Genomic DNA, 24,236 nt, shown 5'->3' with positions numbered 1-24,236 from the left:
TCTTTTTTTGGTTTGTTTTCTCCAACATTTTCCACTATTTTACAGTCTTTTCTTCGCCTGTGCCACTAGATATCTCTGCCTCACTTGCTTTATCTGTGATAAAATATTTTCCTATATTTTGTAAGGTTGAACATTCATTGTTGTGCATTTTATTCTCCGTATTGTCCAAGGCCCCACAAGGCCCCGCTCCGCGGTCTGTGTCTTTGTGTGTGAACTTGTGTCTGTGTGTTAATGTGTATATCATCGGTTCTGCAGAACCAGACAAAGGGAAGGAGAGCGTCTCACACATTTGCATGAGTTGGAGGTCTCATTGTAACTGTTTGATAATGGAAATCAAATAACAACCTACGAAGTACAGTCAGTGCCATGTCCTCGCAGCAGATACAGCATACAGGTGTGTGTGTGTGTGTGTGTCTGTATGTGTGTGTGTGCGCATGTCAGCATTTGAATCGCAAGTGAAATAACATCTTTGTGATAGAGTGATAATGAAAATAATAACATCCCTGACAAAATATTCATAAAGGTAATGATGAATGCCATATTTCCCAGAGAGATACATCAGAGGCGTCTTGGTTAAAAGAAAACAGTGGCCAGCGTCTCCCACACCCTCAAATTATCTGCCGCTTTCACATTTCACTGATAGCATAGATGAGAGCTGAGGAAAATGGACACACAATTATGCTCACTTGTCGTATATTAATACTGCTTCTTGACATCTTCCATGGACCCTGAGCTGTCATCTCTTTGTCTGCTTTAATTGAAAATTAATGGTTAGTGTGTTGCCAAGGCAACCGCGGCAGTGGTGGTGGGTAGCAAGCCACATTCAGACAGACACCAGTGGCATTGTTTGTCCTGTCTGACCTTGGAAGTCAGAAAAAAAGAAAGAAGAAAGGCAGAGGAGGACAAAAAAGACATTAAAAAGAGAATAGAGAGGTAAGGGTTGAATGTTGTGCATTGGAGCGAGGGACAAAAATAAAATAAAGTTATTGTGGTCGTGTTTTGGCCAGGCAGAGAGAAAGAAAACCGCGGTAGGGGTGACTGAGGAGGAGACTGAAGATATGATGTCAAAATGCCAAATGGGGAGAATTATGTTTGAGTAAGAAAGCAGAAAAAGGCCTGGTGATTCTTCTCTGGAGCGACAGGATTACCTTTGTGCTGATGGAGTCAGAGGGCACCTTACGGCCCCATAATCATCTGGACACAGGTGTGGGAGCGAGCGAGTGCGAAAGAGAGAAATTGTATGTGTGTGTAGAGGTGTGCGTGGACATGTTGGTCCTAATGTTTACAAATCCATCAGTGTGCACCCCATGCCAAATGGACACTGACTTAGAGGCCAGGCATCTGTAGATTGACATCAGACAATCTACTCCAGTGGCGAGCTCGGTGGGCCAAGATGAGACGAGGCACAAAGGGTTACAGTGGACGTGATGGAAAATCATTTATAAAAAAAGAAATAAAACATCATTTCTATAAAACATCATCATTTATAACACTGATTTACTCTCAAAAGATGGCAGTGGGTATGGTACTTTTCATCATTAGTGGAAAAAAGAGTTTTGGAGAAAATAGATTGGTACAACTGAATAGCTGTTCAAGTGGCATTCTTAGAATTTAATTCATAGAATAGAAAAGAAAACTTCAACATGATTTGCTTCAGCAGATGATGTATGTTAGACTGTACTCCTTAATTCCCCCCCCCCCCCCCCCCCCCCCCCCCCCCCCTTATTCTATTTTTGTGGGATGCTGGGTAAATACTGGATGCTTCCAAAATCAAACATTTTGAAATGCACCAAATATTGGCTCCGTAAATGTTTTACTTCAAGCAAAATCAAATCAAGAGACAGTATTTTGGTTACAGTAACTATTCCATCATTTCTACTTTTCCAATGGCCTTCAGTGTTGAAGGTTTTATGTTCACAGACACAAAGTTCTTACCGTCCAGGCGTGGAGGTAACAGTGTTCATGCTCATGTGTTAACAAAGCAACATTCAAAGAGAAATTTTCTCCGACTTGCCTTATAACCCTTTAGACGCACATGGTGCAGAAACAGATTTTGATCCAGAAAATTGTACACTTCCTCTCTTAAGTCGCAACAAGTTGTAGCACAAAAATAATATTGATCCTTGATGATTTGATGCAGCTGTGTTTGCAGTTGGTTTGGCTTGTATGTTAGAAGGACAGGACACTGGCATGATTGCAGTTTTGTATGTTATGGGGGAGTTTGACAATAAGGAGCAAAAACAAATATTAGAAATCAGTTTGATGTCAAATTATTGTCTCATCTTGACTTTGCAGGTGACATTAAGTAATGACCTCCTGGATTTTTTATCTGTATATAAAATAACCTCATCAAGAAGATTTGGAAAAATAACTTTAAATACCTGTTCTAAATCACTATTCCTAAAAAAGTTAAATATTATTCAAAAACCTGCTGCACACAGTTAAACACCCGTCTTCTCTCAGCTTTCAGTTGTGCTTGCTGGATGCTTTGTTGAGCTTTTCAAACTGTAACTCAAAGGGTGAATATTGTCACAAAATTTGGGTGTCTAGAGTAAATAAAAGCACAGCAATGCTTCATAATGTGGTGGGTTGAGTGGATCCTTGGTGATTAGTTTCTTGGTTCAGTCGTACATTGCGAATTCCCAGTTTAAAGTCCTCTCTAGACTTCAGTAGAACAACATCCTCTACGGGAACAAAACTTGTGTATATTTACAAGCGTTTGCTTGAACACAGCTCAAGTACGCCCAGAAGCCTTGGTGCTCCTGTGAAAAGATGTGTTTGAATGAATCATGGCGCATGTGCAATGTATTTCCAAAAACATCTAGCTGCCAAGCACACTCTCTACACCGCATACACAATAGTGCAATTCTAATAGTTTGGAGGCTCCTAAAATGTGGACTGACAACAAACCATCCCCATGTGTACTTCAGACCAAAAAAAAAAAAAACGGTAGGACAAGATGGCCAGTAACACACAGGAATGGGTCACAGTTTATGGCAATACAAGTATATCCAAATGTTCAAATTATGTTGAAGAAGCCCAGCATGTTCTGCTTAGTCATACTGACCCATTAGCATCAACAGACACTTGATATATTCTCTTGTGATGCTCTGCCAGGCCTATTCTGCAGACATCTCTACTTCTTGCTTTTTCGCTTTAAGTCTGGTCTATTTTTGTGGGCGGCATTATTTCCCACACTTAGGGTTGTTCTACTCCGTTCACTAGGGGTATAAAGACTAACCAATGTGTAGTGGTGTATTGTAGCATAGCACTACTTCGAAAGTGCACTGGCCCAGAACTTCTTTCCACTGAATGCAATTACTGCAGGATAGCCAGTTTTATTTATATGGCTATGAGGTCATATCACATTTATTTTATAGTAGTTTATTTATTTATTTATTTTAATTTTTTTAATTCAGATGGATGACACTGATCCAGGAACTGTAAGAAACAGGGGTTTGTTGGCAGCATTTCAGTGGAAAAGAAATCCTTCTTGGGGATGTGCCAAAACATCTCCCAGTACATCACTACCAATACTGTGCTCTTCTCGAATGTTGTTGCAGTAGTAGACATTGTTTTCTTAGGAATATCCGATTTAGTTCTTGAAATAAAAATAGTTATACAAAGCTAATACACTTTAATTCCCGAACAAGTAAAAATCAGGTCCTCTTAAATTTGAACTGAATCAGTGTCAGATTTCACCTTAGGCAAATTATGTTGTATTGTATATGAATACTGTGCTGGTTTGAATGGAGATGTCAGAATGGCCTGTGTGGTGTGTTGAATTGCAAGTCTAAATTAGAGTGAAAAAAAAAAAACATGGACTGAAGGGGTTAAATGGTCATGGGCAAACGTTTTGTTGCAGTACTTTTTTGCCATTTATGGAGGTTGGGAAAAGGAGTTTGATTGAATATTGGAGCTGCTGTCTCAGTCAAAGATATGATGAACAGAGATGGAGAAGTTTGAATGCATTGAAAGAACTTTGAAGGTGCTGGTGACGTCTGCACTGGTCGACCAACCACCCCGACCTGTAAGGTGTGTGAGGTTAATGGCATGGTTGATTATTGTGTAACACATTGAAAAATATGCCCTGGGAATGGGACTGTTGATGCTGGACACTGTCGGGAAATGGAATCAATAATTAGTCTTTTTCAATGGAATGAAGCTGGACGGATGCAGTGAAACTGGAAGGGAGGGCTGGTAAATGGTTTGTAAGCTTAATGAAAATGGCTTATGTCCTGACTCCTGTCAGGACATAAGCCATTTTCATTGCTATGTTACAACTGGCTGACCCAATAGGAGAGTTTGAAGCAATTAGGCTTGAAAGGAGAAAAATAACTTCCACAGAGTTGTTCAGCAGTCAGAAGAATCACAGCAACACTCATGTTAGTTTTCGTGTTTAAAAACTGATTAATAAATAATCTTGTAAAATAATACATACATTACAGACAGTGAGCTAACAAGAGTGCAAAATAATGGCTGAAAACTAGGAGGCACGAAGCTTAAAGGTGGACAAATGACTTGTGAACGTCATTTCAAACTACCCAGATTAACAGTTATCAATATGGTGGAATAACAGTCCAAAACAGTGTAATATGAGTTGTTTTTACAGGGTGAGGGAAAACCCTTATATACATGGGGAAGTCCCAACCTGTCCTTTAAATCTTCATTTACATTTTCTGAAACCACAGCAGCTGTTAACACCAGATTGTCTTGTGATTGCACAATAAATACATTTCAGAGGTGATAAAATTGCACTTCATGTTCAAAAGTCCATTTTTTTTTCATAGCATCTAATACATGCTCCTAATTACAGTACCTCAGTGTGATAGAGACATGTGATCATCTGAGCCACAGATGTTGATGATGAGGAACAAGCACTTTCAGTGATATGACAGAGCTGACAGACTGAGGTCGCTCAAAAGTCTGTGCGCGCACATAAATTAAATGCACATCCAAACATGTGTAATCATGTTTAGCTCTGTCTCTCATGACATGTATGTTTGCTTTGATTAATTGATAACAATAGCTCTAATGAAATACATTACCAGCAAACAGGCCAGCATCAGCATGTTTAGAAAGTGAAATTGCATTGCAATCAGTGTAGATAAAATGCCCATGGGGAAGAGTTTGTGCCTTATTTAGGACAGATTTGTGATTCTGTCATGACTGTGACTGAACTGACAGTTCAATTTTCAACATAGCCAATGGTAGTACACACACACACACACACACACACACACAAAATTAGAAAAAAAAACTTGACTCATCATCTGAAACAATCAGCCTGTGACACTGAGCCACCTGCACACTGAGACACCTGGTGCTCCTACAGCCTACAACAAGACAGCAGAATGAACAACTATTACGAACGCTTCATCTAAAGACCTTGCATATAATAAATCTATTCACCAAAAATTCAAAAGCAGTGATCTCATTAAATCCACCTAAACACTGCAACAGTTCCACAGCAGAGCAATACAAATACGTAAAAGTAACTTAGATAAATTGCAAAAACAATATCTTCTGTCTTCAGCGATGACACATTCAGGTACTCTATACAAATAAACACTTATGCTCAGTTGGCAGCGTGATTCTCAGCTCATCTAGTGGGCACAAGCAGTGTTTACTGGGAGTGTTATATCCGTGCCATAGATGTGAACTGCCACTGCACTTATCTCCCCAGTTATACTTAAGAAATAAAAGTAACAATTTTATTTTATATTAAAATATCAAACCGTTTTGTTGCATGTGCTGACGCATGTACAGCTGCCGTCGATGCCTGACACAAATTTCAGTACTTGTGAAACGTCAATTAGCAAATCTTATTTGAGTCAGAAGAAGATGTGAAAATGTGTTGTGTGTATCAAGTGCGCTGAACAGAGCTGAGGTTTTCTGTCATGGCACAAGGGGGAGAGAGTCAGGGAAGCAGGAAGTGATGCGTGTTGATCATATGGAGGGCTGAGGTAAGGGACTGGGGATGCAGAAAGAGGGAGAAGATACAAGAAAGGAAAAGAGGGATGGATCACTTTCCCATATTGCATGTGTAGCAGAATCCATCATCTTGGGGAGCCAGATGTGCGTCATTCACATCAAACTTTCCAAATTAAAGGGCCACCTCACCCCTCCACTCCCCTCTCTAATCCTCTCTCCATCTCTCTTACCATTAAGTACCACTGTGTGCTTTTACACAGACACGCCAGCACACTTAAACGCAAAAATGTAGACTCACATGCGGTACACGCGTACAAACATACATACTTGGTAACTTCTTTCTCTTCTTTTTTCAAAGTGAAGTTGCTGAGAGGGCTCATTTATGGTGTTTTGTAACAGCAGTGTAGCCTTAGGATGCAACACACGCGGCATTGTGGTTATCTTATCTGGTGTGAAAAGGGGTGGTGAATGTTATTTGCATGCTGCATTGATGTTCAAATAGCAGTTTGAATGCTTCCTCAGCATGGAAGGACTGTGATTGTATGGTTGGCGAGCAAACAAGTGTATCAGATGATATCAGCCTTGGCCTACTTTACTATCCTGGGTGAGACATATGAGTCCGTGCCATAAAAACTTCCCTCAGCTTATACATACGTCTGTCTCCAACTCCACCATCGGCTCTCCTCAGTAACGTACGTATGCGTGCGTGTCTGTGTGTGTGTGCGAGTTCCTCGACCCTGCGTCTTTATGGCAGTGATATGTTAAGTACCTCATATTACAGTCATAAAAAAGAGGTCTGTAAGTTGCTTGATGCAGTTTAAAGCTGTAGAGGTAATGCCGCAAATCACCCTCTGTTCTTGAGCCTGACATGCACCAACACAGACGCACACTCGATCCTGTTTGAGCGGCTGCCAAAGGCCCTGTCTTGCCTTTCATATGTACACAAAATGACAAGAGGGACGGGAGAGGATAGGACAGGAGACAAGAGGACAAGAGAGGAACAGAAACAAGAGGAAAGATGAAAGGAAAGGTGGAAGCAAGACAGTAATAAGGAGTAGAAAGTGTCTGAATTGTAAATGAGCAGACGCCACTCTGACAGCGAAGCAACCGGACAGACACATGATGGAGCTTTCATCCCTCACCGTACTGTGTCACCGGCACGTTAAACAGAGAGTCAGAGATATATTTTCTTATTTTAGGTCCAATTTCCCCGGCATTGGAGGGCACACGACAAGTGAAAAAGCAGAGACACACACTCCTACTACAGAATCTTTCTCTCTCCGTCTATCACACACACACACACACACACACACAGACACACACATACACACAACTATAGCAAGGAGACCAACTTTTCCTTTCTTTGAGGGAGTTCTCTTTAGCCGTGCTGCCAGATGAGGTTTGATACCTGCGATTCCACAGTTAATCCTGGTTAGAATTTAAATAGAAGGGAAATTATTGTCTTTCTCTTACTTCCCTTTCCTCACTTTCATTTTCACTCTGTCTCCCTCTCCCAATCTCACTCCCTCTCTTTTCTCCAGCACCGAGTGCAAGGGGGAAAAAAAAGAAAAAAAAAAAGCCTGACCTCTGCGTTTTCTCCCGTCCTTAAGATTGGTTTTAAATACTCAGCAGATTAAAGCACAGGCATGAAAGCTCACATTAGCCATATATTTAAAAATCCCCCTGGCCGATAATCCATGTATTTGTCAGAATCAAACACAGGGGAATAGAAAAGGGACCAATGACATGATGAGTAGCCTGAGCCAGACGTATTGTGAAGGGGAATTAGAAGGAGAGAGATACATTTAGCAGAATGTGGCCCAAGAAGAAAAGTCCTTCAGTATGATTATTGAAATTCACTCAAGACTGGCTCACGTGAGCGTTTGACAGGACAAAAAGCACCGTGGCAATTTGACAACCTCTGATGCCCTTCACTGTCTCTCTCACTCTCTTTCTTTCTGTCTCTGCAGTGCACACACACACACTCATATGTAATGATGAAAGACTGATAGAATCTAATGTGCCTTTTTTTACATGCTGTAGGATGTGTTATGGTAATTGTTAATATGCCACTATGCTGGAAATTTCAACCTTCACAGAACCAAGAAGAAAAAGAAAAGAATATGTTTGTGAAAATAGTTTTTACAGTATATAGACTAACATAGTTTCAGTATTTTTTTTCTAATTCATCTCAAGCTTTTTTTTTATTATCACAGTCCAGTTTTTTATTGCAAATGTTAATTTTGATGTTATTATATAAAGCTGAAAATATGCATGCATATTTGAAAGGCTGGAGAAATCTGCATTTGTATTCCTGTCCATCTGCGGCACATGTTATGGTCAGTGTCAGTATTTTACAGTCAGGGTATACTGACAAAAAAAGTTAGAGTTAGAGTCATAAACAGTCCCCCTCTACGTCTGCGTCAGTGAAACCACTGATGTTGCTTCTTGTTTCTGTGTGTTTTCTTGAAGCTGGCGAGAGGAGTTAAAGAAGAGAAGATGAATAATGTGGAGAACCAAGATGTGTAGGTCAAAAGAAATCATTGAGCCTTTCATAACCGTAGTTCACATACACAAACAGACCCTGCAGATGTTAATAACCAGTTATAGTGAATTCTAGATCAAAACTTATATGGGAAAAAAAAAAAACATATTGCATTCAATGATGTGAAGCCTCCAAGGTTGTGAAAACTTCAAATACGATAAACGGTTTTATTTTATTGAGCTCAAATGAATGAACTTGTCGTTTTTTTGAAGAGAGCTTTCGATGACACAAAGAGGACAAAAAAAAAAAACTGTGATGCATTCTTGAAAGATTATGGGGAAAAGGTGGCTTATTTTAAAAAAAAAGAAAGAAAGAAAACGAAAAGAAATCTATGTATTTTCAATGTCAAAAGCATGTGTTTGGTTGTCATTTCTTTGAAGTATGTCAAAGGGAAAGGAGTTCTGCACCCGAGTGGAGATTTAGGTGGTTGTTGTAGCTTCTATGACCTGGTGGTACTTATCATTATTTATATTATCATTGTTTTATTCTTTGCACTTTGATGTTTTTAAATTTTGAGTACCTTTGTTAGTTCATTTCCTTCACATATTCATGAATTAACCACATAAATTCTACAAAAATGCAATGATTTTTACCGCCATTTTTCGTTTGTTTTTTTGTTTTTTTTAATAAATGCTCCCTATTTTTTACTTTGTTCCTGTAAAACAAATACTTCTCCCTGCCATCTGTGTCAACCTATTGCCACATACATGATAGAGTCTTGAGCTGGTTATTGTATCGGGGCTGTTACATATGTCAGCTTAACACTGATGGCCGCACTAATGTGACAGAGCTCTCTGGGTTACATCTCTCTCTGCTGCATTAAAAAAAAAAAAATCTTCTACTACGGTAGAGAAGCACCACACATCATATCTTCAGAAAACACACACACACACACACCAAAAAGATGGCTAAAGAAAGCCAGTCCTATCGTATCATTCCTCTCCATCCCTCCATCCGATCCTCTCTCTCATTCCTTGGACCAGTCACTGACAGCACACAATGCAGAGGTAAAATCATATAGGCTTTTCCACATCTTTCTGTGAGTGAATGTGTGTGCATGTCTGTCTGTGTGTGTGTGTGTGCGCAATGCTTTCGGAGACAAAGACCCCTGCTGTAGGGAGTCCTGTGGGAAAGGCGTGCGGCCGGAAGATGTGAGAGCGCCGGCGAGTGATAATGTCAGCTGGAGAGATACGGCGTGTCATTTTACACAACCACACATCAAAAAAGACAGTGGGGGGAGAGAGGAGAAGACAGCATGTCATTTGTTTGCTTTGATACAAGATCGCACTGAGGGAGGCACTGGAAAGCTCTGCAAATGTGTGTGTGTGCGCCTTTTTGCCTGTTTGTATGTCCTGCACATGATCAGATGAAGAGTCAGAATTTCAGGGTTATTTCCTCAGAGCCTTCTATTAAGTTACACCTAAACAGACAGACGCACATGAAGACTGGCACAGTTCTGTCATGTCCGACTTGGGTGTTCTTCAACCTGCATCATGGAGGCCACTAAAACACTGAACACAAACAATTACTGGGTCGACACTGAACCAACTGTACCCAGCACCGATGGCTTGTTTTGGCCCAGTGTTAGACACAACAATGAACATATGATATTCAAAACTGAGAAGGACGCACATGATATTAACAATCAGTGGCAAATAATGATACATAAGCAGTATGGATGGATGTACTCAGATCCTTAAGCAAAAGCATTATAAAAAAATACTGCATTCAGGTAAAAATCCTGCACTCAAAATAACTTGAGTTAAAAGTGTGTATGAGCAAAATGTTACATTATCAAGTGAAAGAAATGCATAAAAATAGTCCACATGACTGAACTACTTAAAGTAACCAGTAGCTGTAGCTGTCAGATAAATTTAGTAGAGTAAAAAGTATAATATTTCCCTCTGAAATGTGGTGGAGTAAAAACATAGTGCCATAAAAATGGAAAGTATGAGTATTTCACATTTGCACTGAAGTACAGTACTTGAGTAAATAAGGAATATAAGATGCAACACAAACTAACAGTAGTCAACAGTTTCCTCTCTTCCCTTTCCTCCTCCACATGTCAGTGTGTAATGTGCTGTGTGATGAAGTACACGTGGGAATACATAGGTGTGTGTGTGTGTGTGTGCATTTCTGTGTGTCACTGCCCCAGATGTGGTCAAATCATATTACTTTATTGCCACATCATAAGAAAAACAAACAGAAATTTGCAGACAGAAATTTCCATGTCTCTTTGACGCACATGTGCAGGCGATCTGCATCTGTTTTGCTGTGTATCCCCCAAACTCCAACTTGTAGGCTGTTTCAGGAAAATCTGGTGTTTGATAACTGTTTTACTGCAGTGGCGTGAGTCCAGTCTGGTGCTTAAAACACAAAATGGCAAAGTAGCAATATTCACTTTCTTAAGAAAGTTCAAATAAGTTGATCTGCATTACAACCAAAATCCTTCTCCATCTCTGATTTAACGGCTACATCGTCAGTTAATCCTTCATCCATGAAGACATTTCTTCCCTTTCTTAAGTAAAGAAAGTCTTTTTTTTTTTTTTTTTTTTTTTTACTTCGACAATTTTCTTTCAAAAGAGAAGTTTTCACCTTTTGAAGATGTTTCTCTGATTTAGTTCCTCAACTTTTCATGGACAGCCTTAACTCTTTTTTTTTCGTAACTTTTTTTTTTGTTTTGTTTTGTTTTTGTAGCGTCTCCGACGTGAGCGCACACCTGTCAGATTTACACACGTAACCTGGCTGGAGACTCGTTCCTGGCCTCGACTGCGGGGTCACAAGTGCTTTAAAATGAAATGAGCCCCTGAGGCATAGAATGAGATCTTCTCTCACTCTCTCGTGCTGTCCCTGCATATGGGAAGAAGTGTGTGAGAGTGTGTTAAAACAGCTTGTTAACACATACACCACTGCCTTGGCTGGGACTCCTTAATTATTCCCTTCCAACTAAAGGCCAAGACAAGGAGAGAGTAGTGATAAACACATTTTCTTAGCATGTCTTTCTCTCTCTGTTCACTTCAGTGTGTGTGTGCGGTTGTGTGCGGCGGAGCAGCTGTGACAGTAAACATGTTTATGAGTGGCTAATAGAAAGCAGGTGGTGATTGGCTGTGATCCTCCCAGCAATCAGTGTAAGTTCAGAGACTAATGCAGATACCACTGTCTGCAACGGGGTCTCACAGACGCACACTCACTCACACGCATGCACACACGTACAGTTCACAGGTACTGCGCTACAGGAGATGAAAAGAAGCTTTGCGTGGACGCGCTCCGTCATTTATTATAGTAATGCACCCAGCCCGGAGATAGCAGTGGTGTTTTTGAGCCACAGTCTGCTGTTGTCTTTGCATAACCACAGAGGCGGCAGTGGTATGTTTGTGTGTGTATGTGTGTGTGTGTGTGGTTGTTTACGTGAGCGTGTGTATACAGCCTTCCCACTTTGTCTTTGTTTGTAAACATACACACACACATGTGTACCAAAGTGGGTGTGGGCACATATAAGCATGTTTGTGAATGTTTGGATAATTTGGTCTGTGCACTGGATTCCTGCTCTGGGTCTGTTTATTTGTATATATATGTGTGTTTGTGTGTCTGTATGTGTGTGTGCGTGCGTGTGTGTGTGTGTGTGTGTGTGTGTTTGAGGCCTCTCCTTGGGTTTGACTCTCAAGGCATTGTGGGGATTTTGTGGGGGTTGTTTGTAAACATCAGCAGCAGTAAGTTTTATTTTATTGTAGCTTTATTTTACGACATTATTCCCAGATGGCTGCTAAAGCTCGCAGCTTTTTAATGCATCTACCACACATTCTGCACTCCCTCGCCTCACTCTCGCCGCCACACATATGCTTTTGCTCTCATACGCAAACAAACAACACAGTCTGTGAAACTGATTTGGTCAGGAATGAGCAGTGAAGAAGAAGACTGTTTTTTTTTTTCTTCTCCCCCACGCATACACACAGGGCAGAATCACCTCTGTTTTAATCAGTCCGAAATCCTGTGTCGAACGGATCAGATTGAGTTATTCAAGTTGGTGGCAGGAGCTTTTTTCCTCATTTTTACCAGCTCTGTGACACTGTGGGTGAGCGCTCCCATATTTCTCTTTAATTAAGCCAGGGAAAACCTTGTAGTACAGCCAACCCAGCTCATGTAGCCACTTATGTTTTAATTTAATTACCTGTCCACTTTGATAATTATTCCCCCTGATTAACAGGGAGAGAAGGGTTCCTAAATGGGAATAGGAGATGGGTGAGAGGGGCCAAACAGCATTTTTCCTCCTTTTGGTAAGAACAAGAATGAGGGTGTTAACTTAAGATGTCCAGGCCAGCTCTATTTTAATCCGGTTTCATACTTGGCCTGCTTCAGTCTGGCCCGGCTCAGCTTTATTCAGGCCGTGCAGAACACAGAGTCCTGCTAAGTTTCCTGCGCGCTGTTTAATCTTGTGATTTTTATGCAACCGCGAGCCAAAACAGACAAACAACAACAAACAAATCATGGTTCTGCAAACAGGCGGGGGTGATTGATATCTTTAGTCAAAATGCCAACAGTTACACAACAACAGGCACAAGGATGATTCAGTCCCTGCTCTCTATTGTGCTTCTCACAGACCTTCAGTTATAGGATGCAGGTTGCTTGTTTTTGTAAAGATATTAAAGTAACCATAAACACACCTGCTGGGGTTTCAGTTATGAACTTTCTTTTAATAATACTGTCAAATTTTTGCAGATCAAACTTGAACGTGTGCCTTCGTGATAACAGCCTCTTAGAAAAGCATCATTCATCACCATCCAGTTGCTCACATTAGCACCTGTCACTTCTCAGGAGATTTACTGGAGACATATAACAAAGTATTCCTGGCAAAAATTTGTCAGACTAAAAAAAAAATATATGGGTGCTCGTATACACTGACACACACAAACACACACCCAAATATTTGCACACACGCACACACAGGGACGCACAGATTTTTTTTAGTGCTATTGATCGTGCTAATGAATGTGTTGTGATTTACTGCAGTCGTGGCCCATTGTTGGGTGGTGCTGTGATGGACTGCCATCATTTTCCAATGGTAAAAGCTTCGATAGTGAAAAAGGCAGGAGGGCAGAATCCCATTTAATGGTCAAAGCAAAATTATTCCAAGATCTTCTTATGAGTTATGGGACTCTTTTTTTTCCCCTTCACTTTTTTTTTTTTTTTTTTTTTAGCGGCGACAGGTATGATGTAACTTCCAAATTTCATCAGAGACAGTAATCTCAACGCTGATTATGCTATCAATTAGTAAATGAATGTGCTCACGAGGACGAGAAAAAAAGGTGGTAATAACTCTGCAAAAGGAGTTGTCAAGCTTCCAAAATACATAAAGGACATAGTGAGTGAGGCAGACAGTAAAATTTATCCAATCACAATATAACTATCTATTTGCAAGGTAAGTGTGTAATAAGAGTGAACCCACTTAAACTGATTTTATACTTTATTTTTTTTTTATTTATTTGTGGAACAGCATTTCTTAGCTTGACGAAAATCTTTCTGGCATAAACCAATCCAGACCATGCAGTATTCAAAATTTCAAGTTATGTCACAATAAGGTCAATAACATTAAAAAAGTAGCCTGTTGTTTGTGAAATTAAGTCCTTTATTTTGATGGTTAGACTACTTGAAAACTTTGTCCTGCTGAGAGAATGGAGGTCATTATTTAATGGCCTGTTATTTAATGTATTAATTTACTGATAAGTCTGAAAGTATCAGCGAAGTGTGGAGAAGCCAACAGTTTCATAGTAGACTGGTTCTGTTTGGGTGATGGTGCTTTGTTTCTGGCTGTTTCTGAGCTCAAACTCTGTGCAGGCTAACATCTGTTCCTCTCTGCCTCCACAATAGCACAACTCAGCCGGGATGCAAAGAGAGGTCAAAAGATCAGTGCCTTCCCCTCACACACACACACACACACACACACACACACACACACACACACACACACACACACACACACACACACACACACACACACACACACACACTGGGAGAGAGAGAGAGAGCGAGAGAGAGAGATACCTCTCGTCTGCTGCTGTTTTCCTATTGTGCGCCAGGGCTTTGCGAGGATAGGGCAGCGATGAAAACGCGCACCTGCTTTAGAGGCATTACGGTAGCGCAGCACACTGTCCCCCCGCAACACACACACACACACTCCACACTCGTACACACACTCACAGCCCTGCTGATTCAACCCTGATTTCCAGCGAACGAGCAAGCAACAGACGGGATGCCAAAAAGTGAGGACCGGTGGAGAGGTTATACGCGCTGAATAAGCCTCTTGAAGAGATAGCGGGGGAAGCAGACGCAACAAAACAAGACGAGAAGCTGCGCGCTTTCTCCGCGGCAACTTGCGCACAGTGCCAGAGTTTTAGCGGCAGTATTGTTCTGACTTCACTCCAGAGGGGCCACTCCAAGGAGAGAGGACGCACACAAAAGGGAAAAAGGAAAGGACTAACGAGCACGCTTTGTCGTCCAAAGTAATGGTCCTGCGGTCTTAGATCCTAGATTTCTCTGTCTTTCTCTCTCTCTCCTCTCTGTTTCTTTCCATTTTTTATTTTTTTATTTTTTTATTTTTTTCGTCCCGGCGGTTTGTGTCCCCCCCTTTGTCGCCGCGAGAGAGTGGACGCGCCGGGGGTTTGAGGAGCAGAAGCGGGGCTGTCCACATGGTCCAACCACTGGCGTGAAAGTTGACTTCTTCAGAAAACAAGAGAACAGGTTGATGCATTATCTACACTTTCCTTCTACCCCGCTTTTTTTTATTACCTTCCTCACTCTTTTCCTCACTCTGTGCTTCCATTGAAACTCTCTGCTACACACCTCACTTCTCAGAAACATCGAGCTTCAACTTTTCATCGCACATTGTTTGTGAAACTCCTCCAAGTCAGCCTAATAATAATATAATAGGGTATTATAGAGTCTTACGCGGCCGAGCGCACAGTTTTCCTCTCTCAGTCTTCCCTCCCTCCGTGTTTCATTTTAACTTTGAGTCTTTTCTGGTGTGTTGAACGCGAAACTTGTCAGCCACGCTTTTTAAAAATCGTCTTTGAAGTAGCTGTTTTCATCTCTTCCATTTCTTTTTTTTTCCAATAGAAAGAGAATCGACGGCGGAATAAGTTTCTCTCTTCGCCACTTTAACACGCCGAATATGTACAGAGTCGAAAAAAAAAACGCTTTCTTTTTAATCGCCGTTTATTTCAGTGGGATTTGGCAAATTTCTTTGAACTCTTGTAATCTATCAAAGCACAGTTTCTTGGACTCAGAGGGCCGGTGCTTACAGAAAGTGTCATTGTCCGAAGTCTTCGCTCATGAGACAACAACCAAAAAAAAAAAAAAAAAAAAAAAAAGTTTTCCTCACAGGTTTGGACTAACTAAGATGTCGGGAGTGGATTTGAATGGAGGCAACAAACTTTAACGCTGCGTCCCCTGTTAATAATAATTCTCGTTAAGGGATTTGATAATAAACACCGGCACAGGTTATGTGGTGATAATTTAACACACCCGCCTGAGAATCGTTTGAGTGCTTTGTCACCGCTTTATACCTGTTTAACCCTCAGCCGTCAAACGCTGTTGTTGTTGCGCTTTTTGAACAGTTGAATTTTTGTTTCTGACAATTTAAACAATGGCGTTCAAAATTATAAAAGGAGCATCACAGCCTTCTCTGAAGATATCAGACTCCTTGGCTTAAGAAAGAGAAGTTAAAAAGAAAGAAAAAAAAACAAAGCTTGCTTGTGGAGATAGTCAATAGGTCAGAGGACAATACTTTCTTTTCAAACGCTTTTTGACTTTTGAAATCGCAACCGCGGTGTGTGAGCTCACTGAGTTTAGCTGTGCCTGTTGTATTTTCCATATGATCTGAGCAGATTAAATAAATAACAGTAATATGTAGCTGGACGACTTCACAGCCACACACTGAGCAAAGTTGTTCTTTCACAGTAAAAGTTTTAATTCCGCTTAGAACGTGAATATTAAACAGATCTAATCCAAACTGCAGACATTTATTAATAAGAGCATTGTAACACATCTTAAGTTTGTTTTTATCATTCTTAAATTACACTGGTTGCACAAAAAATAAATATACCGGTTATCCATTTTATGATAAAATATGAAATTTATGTCCACATATTTAGAGCTGACTGAAGTATTATAAATTTAGAAATTGAGGGGGTTGAAGTCTGTAGCAGAACCTCTGCATGACCCATGTTTTTCCTTCTTTTTGGAGTCATAACCCGACTGAAAGTAGGCCTACACCACTGAGGAAAATCTTTTTCTTAGAGTTTAAGAAAAAAAAAACTTCCTATCGGATCTGTATATATTTAAAATAACATATCGTAATGAGATTAACAGTTTTAATTCGCCTTCTCTTCGTGTAACTGTGTGTAACACACAGCATTGAACACTGCAGCATCACTGTATGTGTTTTAAAAAAAAAAATAGAAAGAAAAAAGAAGAAGTAGCTGTTGCTGTTGTTCTTTTAGTAAAACTCTCATCATCAAATGTCAGACATCAGCCAAAAACATCCCCGCGTGTCAGATGGACTCAGGTCCCGCGTGATGTCTGCAGACCCACAAAAAAAAAAAAAAAAAAAAAAAAAAAAGGAGGGAGAGATGAAATGACAATTAATTGCTGTTAGTTGTCTGTCATTGAGAGAAAAGCATACAGGGCCGTATGGGTGCACACCCTGACACGGGCGTTATTGCCCCGTGATTGATGGGTGCCGGGGCATTTGGCATAATTAATTTTATTTACTGTGTCCTCTCTCTCTCTCCCTCTCCTGTTGTGTGCACCCCACCTCCCCAGCCCCCCAAACCCCGCCACCCCTCCTTCTCCGTCCTCTGTGGTGGCATTTCCGCGACGCGATGACACACTTTTAATTGCACTTTAATAGAAGATCCAGCGGGAATGAAAAAGCTCTTCATCACGTTTTATGACCTTGTCACATTTCTGGTGTCAGACCGGAAAGCAGGTATTTTGTGGCGGCTCGGAGCTGAATTAGATTTAAAAAAAAAAAAAAAGTTTATTTCACCTAGATGAATTCCACATTAAGTTGTAGCCTTCATTTAAAAAAAAAAAATGTGTTAATGTTTTTGATGCACAGTGAGTTTCACACATCCTTATGTTGGTTTATTTAAAGAATCAGAATTGGAATAGCATTTTAACATTTGTTCATTTTAGCAGACACATAAGAGGCTGAAGGTGTTTTACCTGCATATCAACACACTTTTACCATTTTAAATAGTGCTGAAATAATTACAGGAGTGTGTGCTGGCTGTAAACCTCAGATCAGTCTTTTCTCTGTACATGTCTTATTCTAAATAGGCAAAAAAAAATCCTAATAATACATATAAAAAAATCAATAATTTGTGATGTTGATTTTCTTTTTAATAATTCGTATTTTTACTGCTGCCTGTTCTTTCAGATGCTCATTTTCTCTTTGATGCACTAAAGTCTCAGCAGCTGATATCTCTTAGTTTAAAGAACAATATTAAGAGTTGTCGGTACAATTTCCCCACAATATGGACAGCACTAAAATAACAATTATTTGTAAATGTTTATTTAAAATGGCCACAGTGATTATCACTTTCAAAACCTCAAAGAGAAACTCACAGGGAGAAGAGCGAGACACTGTTCAGAGTCACAGAAAAGGATCTTTTTTATTTCTACTTCTATTCAAACGTTGCAACATTTACCAACAGTATAAAATCACTGTGAAGTTATCATGTCTGTGTGGTGATTTGCTTGCTGATAGGCTATCACATCAGTGACAGCCTTTTCATGAAAATATAATGGGAGACAATGAAACAAAAGAGTATTTGAGAGGCAGAAGTAGTTATTTGGGGGAAAAGAGTGTACGTGTGCAGGAAGCCAGAGGTGTCAGAGACAGATTGACTCTCTCTGCTCTCTGTCGGCTATTGTGTGTCCGTGTCTGTGTGTTTGCCTCAGCATTGCCACCTTTTTTCATCTGACTTGCTTCAACACTTTTCCTTGTTTCCTTTTTTTTTTTTTTTTCCTCTCTATGCTCTCGACAGCTGTGTCTTTTCCACGTCCTGTTTTCCTTCATTGTTTGTCGCTCATGTACTGATGATTTTTATCGGTTTCAGACTGTTCTCCACCAGACAATTGTTTCTCCTGTGCTTACTGACACATTACTTAAATGATGATTTTCAGCTCGGTCCTGTGTGTGTGACTGTGTGCCGGGGTGTGACTGGAGCCTTGTGTGAGACCGTCTAGAGACTGGCAATAATGGCTATGAATCTCATGTGCTTTAAAACCCCTTCAGCAGGATTAAAAGCCACCAACATGATTGTGTTAGTCCATAAACTCACTCAGAGAGTCCTTACCTCCAGCATGAGCGCATGTGAATGTATGTGTGGAAGAGTGTATATATCCGAGAGCGGGAACGTGTGTATGCGAGAGTGCTTTTTTCTCAATTCACCTGTCCTGCTTGAGTGAAAATGGACAGTATTTGAAGTTTTAAATGTCCTGTGCGTCGGTAGCTTTCATGGCTCGCCTGTCCGTCTCTCTGCATCTCTCGCTCTCTCTTCATTAAAGCCCTCCTGCTATCCCAAACCCACAAGTCTGAGTGGGCTTTTGGCTCCAAAGTGATGTTGAAGAGCACCCGTATACGACACTGCTATACATGTAGGGTTTGACCCGTGATAGATACTCACAGGTTTACTTCTACTGCAGCACTTAGTGCATTACCTGCTTAAAAGCTGAAATGGTTAAATTTTCAATATCCTTTAGATGGGGTTTGAGAAAAGCAAAAAAAAAAAAAAAAAAAAGAAAATGTTTCTGTGCAGGGAGCGAAAGCATGTTTTTAAATGGAATCATTTCAAGTGTTGGTCCTGAAGCTGCCGTTGTTGCAGGGTGTGCGCATTTGAACTGAACATGTGTGTTGGCCTTTTAAATGTGGAAACATTATAGGATAAGCTGTTCTACAGGTTGTAGAGAAGTACAGCAGTGTAATTGTGTGTTAAAATGAAATATTGATTCATTTTATTTTTTCATGCAATAAAATGGTTCCTTTTCCTCAGTGATATAAAATGACTGAAATAGAAAACCTACACATCTCCATATGTAATCACTGAGGATCATTACCATAGAAATTACTGCTTGTTACCTCTTCAAAAAAATATTAATGAAGTATAATTGACAAATGAATGGATTAAATGAAGGTGTTATTGTACATGGTCAGCCAGCAAATGGGGGAATGTTCCGGTTGTGTATTGAAGTGATTGACTGCACAGTGAGACTACCGCCACACTGCTTTAGACTGAGGCCTGATTATACATGTGGTTCTAATTGAACCGGTTATTTAGGCAAAGTTGAGGGCTGAATACTTGCGCGACTGTGTGTGTGTGCGTATGTCTGTCTGTGTGTGTGTGTGTGTGCATAAAATAAATCCCACACATTTTTCAAAGATGAGATGTGTTTTTATGATGGGTCAGAAGGCGGTGTCGTACAGAGAGGTTGCAGGACAGCAGAGGAGGAAAGCGGGCAGATGCCTTTAGCGGTCTTTAGTGCGAAGGTGACCACCTGTGAGAAAAGGCAGTTGTTGTCTTTTGCTGCCTTTTACCTTTCGTGCCTTTTGAATTACCTGTCATTGCAGATGCGGTGAGAGCAGCAGGCCCTTCCCACAGTCCCCTCTCTAAAATGTACACACTTTTCTCCCTCTGATTGATAAGGTAGTCATTTTGCCTGACACAGTGGTTTAGCCTGTGGTCATTAACATGTCTGTGCATTTCAGATGAGTTTTTCTATGTGTGCGAGAGGTGACTGGGAGGCAGGCCCGGCTCGGAGATGTTTCTCCAGCTCCATAGAGCACCGGCCCATTAACAGCTGATGGATGTGAGAAGGAGTGACCCAACAGCTCAGAGCGGAAGAGACTGTTTCCTATGGGCAAGGGGGGTGGGGTGGGTGGAGGGGGAAGGAGAAGGGAAGCAAGAGAGAAAAAGATAGAACATATGAGTGAAAGACTGTATGAAGCAAGGGAAACGACAGCGCAAGGGTTTTAGGCGTGGGTCATTATAGCTGAGGAAGCATTAGATCAGCCTCTCCAGAGTGCGCTTGGCACCTGAGGCCATGGCTGGAGCAGAGAGCTGGAGCTTGAAGGAGAAGGAGAAGGGCTGTGGCTGTGGAGTCTGGGGGGAATGAGAGCAGATCGTGAGCAGTTGGAGCGATGCAGTTCAGAGACAGAGTCACAGAGGATGGTGAGGCCAGTGGCGCAGCCAGGTAGAGCGCAATGAGATGGTCAGTGGAAGCAGGAAAATACCCGAGCAGTGTCGAGTGTTGTCACTGAGAGGACGCCTGTTGTGTTCAAGCAGAGCGTCTTCATGAAAAAGCTCTCATCGGTCATTGTGTCCCCTGCTAACTCTGCATTGCTTCTGACAGCTGTATTTGTGTTATGGATTTTCCTTCACTCTGTCCTGTCTCCCTTTCCTTTTCCCCTGCCTCCCTCTCTCAGTAGTCGGCTCCCCTCCTCTCCATCGCCTCCACCCTATGACCTTTTGTAAGCACTTCATCAGAGAGCCGTTGGTGTTTTCTAAAGTGCTGCGACAAACTGACAGGGCAGCCGTCAATCGAGCGGGGAACCGAGGGAGCAGATCAGTGGAAAGCTTCGCTCAGAACAACAATGTGACTAAACTTTCTTGCAGCACTGCTTTAATGTGTATTGAAAGGATGGCTGTGAAGGGTAGGTGACAGCTGCGAAGCGCGAGAGACTCGGAACGTTACGGATACACACACACACACGGACGCACGCAGACGTTTTGCACATTTCATAAACCATCTGACTGCAGAGAAGCGTTAACACGGCTCTTGAGCGCTCGTTTGTCCGTGGGGCTGCGGCGGTAAAAAAAAATCTGCCGAGCAGACGAGTGAACGCTCTGATAAAACGCTGAGAAGAGGAGGAGCGCGCAGGGATTCACTTCCAGGTCCATAAACTCAACAGCAACCTGACTGAATTCAAATCAGTCTGAGTTCCTGACGTAAACCGAGACCAGTCACAACACCTCAGATTTCTTTGCTCATTTCAGTTTTAGTTTATCTCTAATTTGTCTTTATCATTTCACAGCTTTATTTTGACTTTTCTTTTTTTTAGTTTTTGATTTGCATCAGAATATTTGAATTACTTCAACCAGCATACCTCCCCCCCCCCCCCCCCCCCCCCTCGCCCTTGTCCCTGTTCCTTGCCATCCAGGGTTGGGGAGGTAATAACCATTTAAATGCATCTCATTATGTTTTCTAATCCGTAAAGTATCGGGATGTTGGCTAACGCAGGCGAAAGTGAGGCAGGAGCGTTGGCGTGCACAGCTCTTTTATGGTATTAGTATTTGTGGTATTAGTTCCGGGGGACATGGGATGCCTACTTAAGCTATTAGCATGTGAGGCGCCGTGGGATGATTCATCCCCTGACAGGACGAGCTGTTAACCAGTGTTAAACCAAATCACAATAGGCTGCCTGGGTTGACAGATTGACAGGGCTCGCTCCCACTGCTTTCTTGGGCCGCCCTTCTTTTCCTCCTCCACTAAATGTAACCTCATGCAAAGATTTGTTAATGTTAGACAGGGAAAGAGCTTGGGAATTCACTTTTCCAAAACTTCTGGAAGAAATATTCAGAGATCGTTTTTAAAGTACGTATTATAAATATGATCTGGCCCATCGCGAAAGACTACACGGTCTCTGTGTCTCTCAACTTCTGTCCTCCCCCTCCTTTTCTTCTCCCTTCTGCTGTGGCTCTCAAGGTGAAGAAACTGTACAGGCTTTGCCCAGTGGGGTGCAGACTCTGTGGCTGTGCCCTTTCAGGGAGGGGGGGGGGGGGGGCAGTCGCTGCCAGAGCCTCTATCTGGAGTCTTGGAGATCGCTCACTGACACGAAGGATGCTGTAGCGCTCTGCATGTGTGTGCGCTTACCATGAGTGTGTGTGTGTGTGTTAACTACAATTAACTGTCAATCAGTGGGTGACCCTCCACCTCTCTCCTCCACGGACAGAATTCCTCAGGTTTTAGGTTCTGTTTTTCAGGCGGCTGTCGGAGGAGAAGAAAAGCAAACAAGTCGTCACTTTCCGAACTTGTGCTAATTTTTTGAGACATTTCATTGTTCGGGAGAAAACAGGCTCTCTCTCATTATTTTTTATCGATTGTTTAATGTGCATCAAGGACTGATTTAAAAAAAAAAAAAAAAAAAATCTGTGCTGTGGAGTAGTTCGTGCTGGTTCATCAGCCGCCACTTTTTCACTCTGTGGCTGCTCGCTGTGCATTGAAACCCTGTTAGTGTGTGTGCGCGCACACACGCACGCCCGTGTGCGGTGGGCATTGTTGACCGAGAGACATCTGCCACTAGATTATTCCCAGCTGTTATCTGAATAATTGTGTAATCCCCCCCCTCCGCACTCCCTCCCTGTTTTGCTCCCTCTTTCCTTCCCTCGCTCCGTCCTCCTCCTCCTCCTTTCCTCCCCTCTTTGCCCCCACGTCCCCTCTTCCACAGACTGATGAGACGGAGAGTGATGAGTCTTTTTTCTGGGTGGCACTTTGGGCTTTTTCAGGAGTGTTTATGAGCTTGTGTGTGTTTGAGTGTGTATCTTTGCGGCCTCTGGTCACCAGTCGTTGTTTGACATTTGTAGAAGGATTTGAGTCCCCCCCCTCCCCCCCCACACACACACCCACCTCCCTCCACCTCCTCTCCCCTCCTCCCCGTGGCTCTCGGGGAAATAAAAGTAGCCTAATCCTGCCAGATCAAGATTGCTGTCCACCACAGCTTTACCAGCCTGTGAATTAGAGCCAGCTCTCATGTTCCTGAGGAGAGAGAAGGCAGAGTGTGTGTGTGTGTGTGTGTTTGCACTGTGGGCCGATGGCCTTTGAAGCAGCGTTAGCTGTTTGTCGGCAGAATGCTGGTCAGAGGGTGAGAGGAAAGGAAAGCAGAGAGCGCTGAAAAACAAAAAGAATAGAGCTGAAAAGTAGGAAAAGCTTGTGTGTAAAAGGAGAGTGTAGTCTTTGATTTTAGGACTGTTAAATTCTTGGCTTACCATTCAAGCCAAGGTAGTTTTCCAATTATTCGAACAGTCTGCATATAATACTGTTCAAATGTATACTCTTATCAGATTTTATGTTAATTAAAGGAAAGTTTTGTAATTGTTTTCCTTTTTGTACTACAGTTTTTCATTTTCCAGTTCAATGCATCAATTCAAGTTTAAAAATGGGGAAAAAAAACACTATATTGTCTTTCAACAATTAATTAAAATGTTTTTTTTTTCTGGATTAAAAGAGGAAAACATAATTCAAATATACTGCTGTTTCACTATATCTACAAAGGCACAACCCAGGCATTTTTCCTCCTTCCACAGACATTTTTGGTCGACTTATAACAAGACATACGTGAACTAAAAAAGAATATTTTATCAGTCTTTTTTTTAAATTTACTTTACAACAAACAGTCAGTTCCTCCTACAAGGCCTTTGTATTTTTTAACACCTCTCCCTGAATCAGTTGTCATAAAAATATATCAGGAAAGATGTTTGTGTGTCATTCATGAGGCTGCACACACAGCATGCGTGCCTGCAGTTGCCAGGGCTGCCTTCATTTCTGGTCCGTGGTTGGTCGGAAAGTGTTCTTTTCCCTGTCTGAGCTCCAATAGTCACTCACTGTGAAAGACTCAGCACTTGCTGTCTCTTTTCTTTTTTTTTGCCTTTTTGTTTCTCGCCTCTTATTCTGTTGCACTTTCTCCTGTCCATCTACTCTT

At 41.6% G+C, this 24,236-nt stretch overlaps 1 protein-coding gene across 3 annotated transcripts in view; it reads left to right on the top strand.

Annotated features, from left to right (window-relative positions):
* Positions 1-14,675: 14,675 nt before the first annotated feature.
* foxp4 (forkhead box P4) overlaps positions 14,676-24,236 on the top strand; it is a 90,139-nt gene continuing 80,578 nt past the window's right edge. For all 3 annotated transcript variants that reach the window (XM_041033642.1, XM_041033641.1, XM_041033643.1), the window contains exon 1: positions 14,676-15,214. The gene's annotated coding sequence lies outside the window, so the exon portion shown is untranslated. The remainder of the gene's footprint in view (positions 15,215-24,236) is intronic.

Source organism: Toxotes jaculatrix, chromosome 3 (assembly GCF_017976425.1).
Source record: "Toxotes jaculatrix isolate fToxJac2 chromosome 3, fToxJac2.pri, whole genome shotgun sequence".
Taxonomy (NCBI): Eukaryota; Metazoa; Chordata; class Actinopteri; family Toxotidae; genus Toxotes; species Toxotes jaculatrix.
This window is presented reverse-complemented; position numbering and strand designations above follow the sequence as displayed.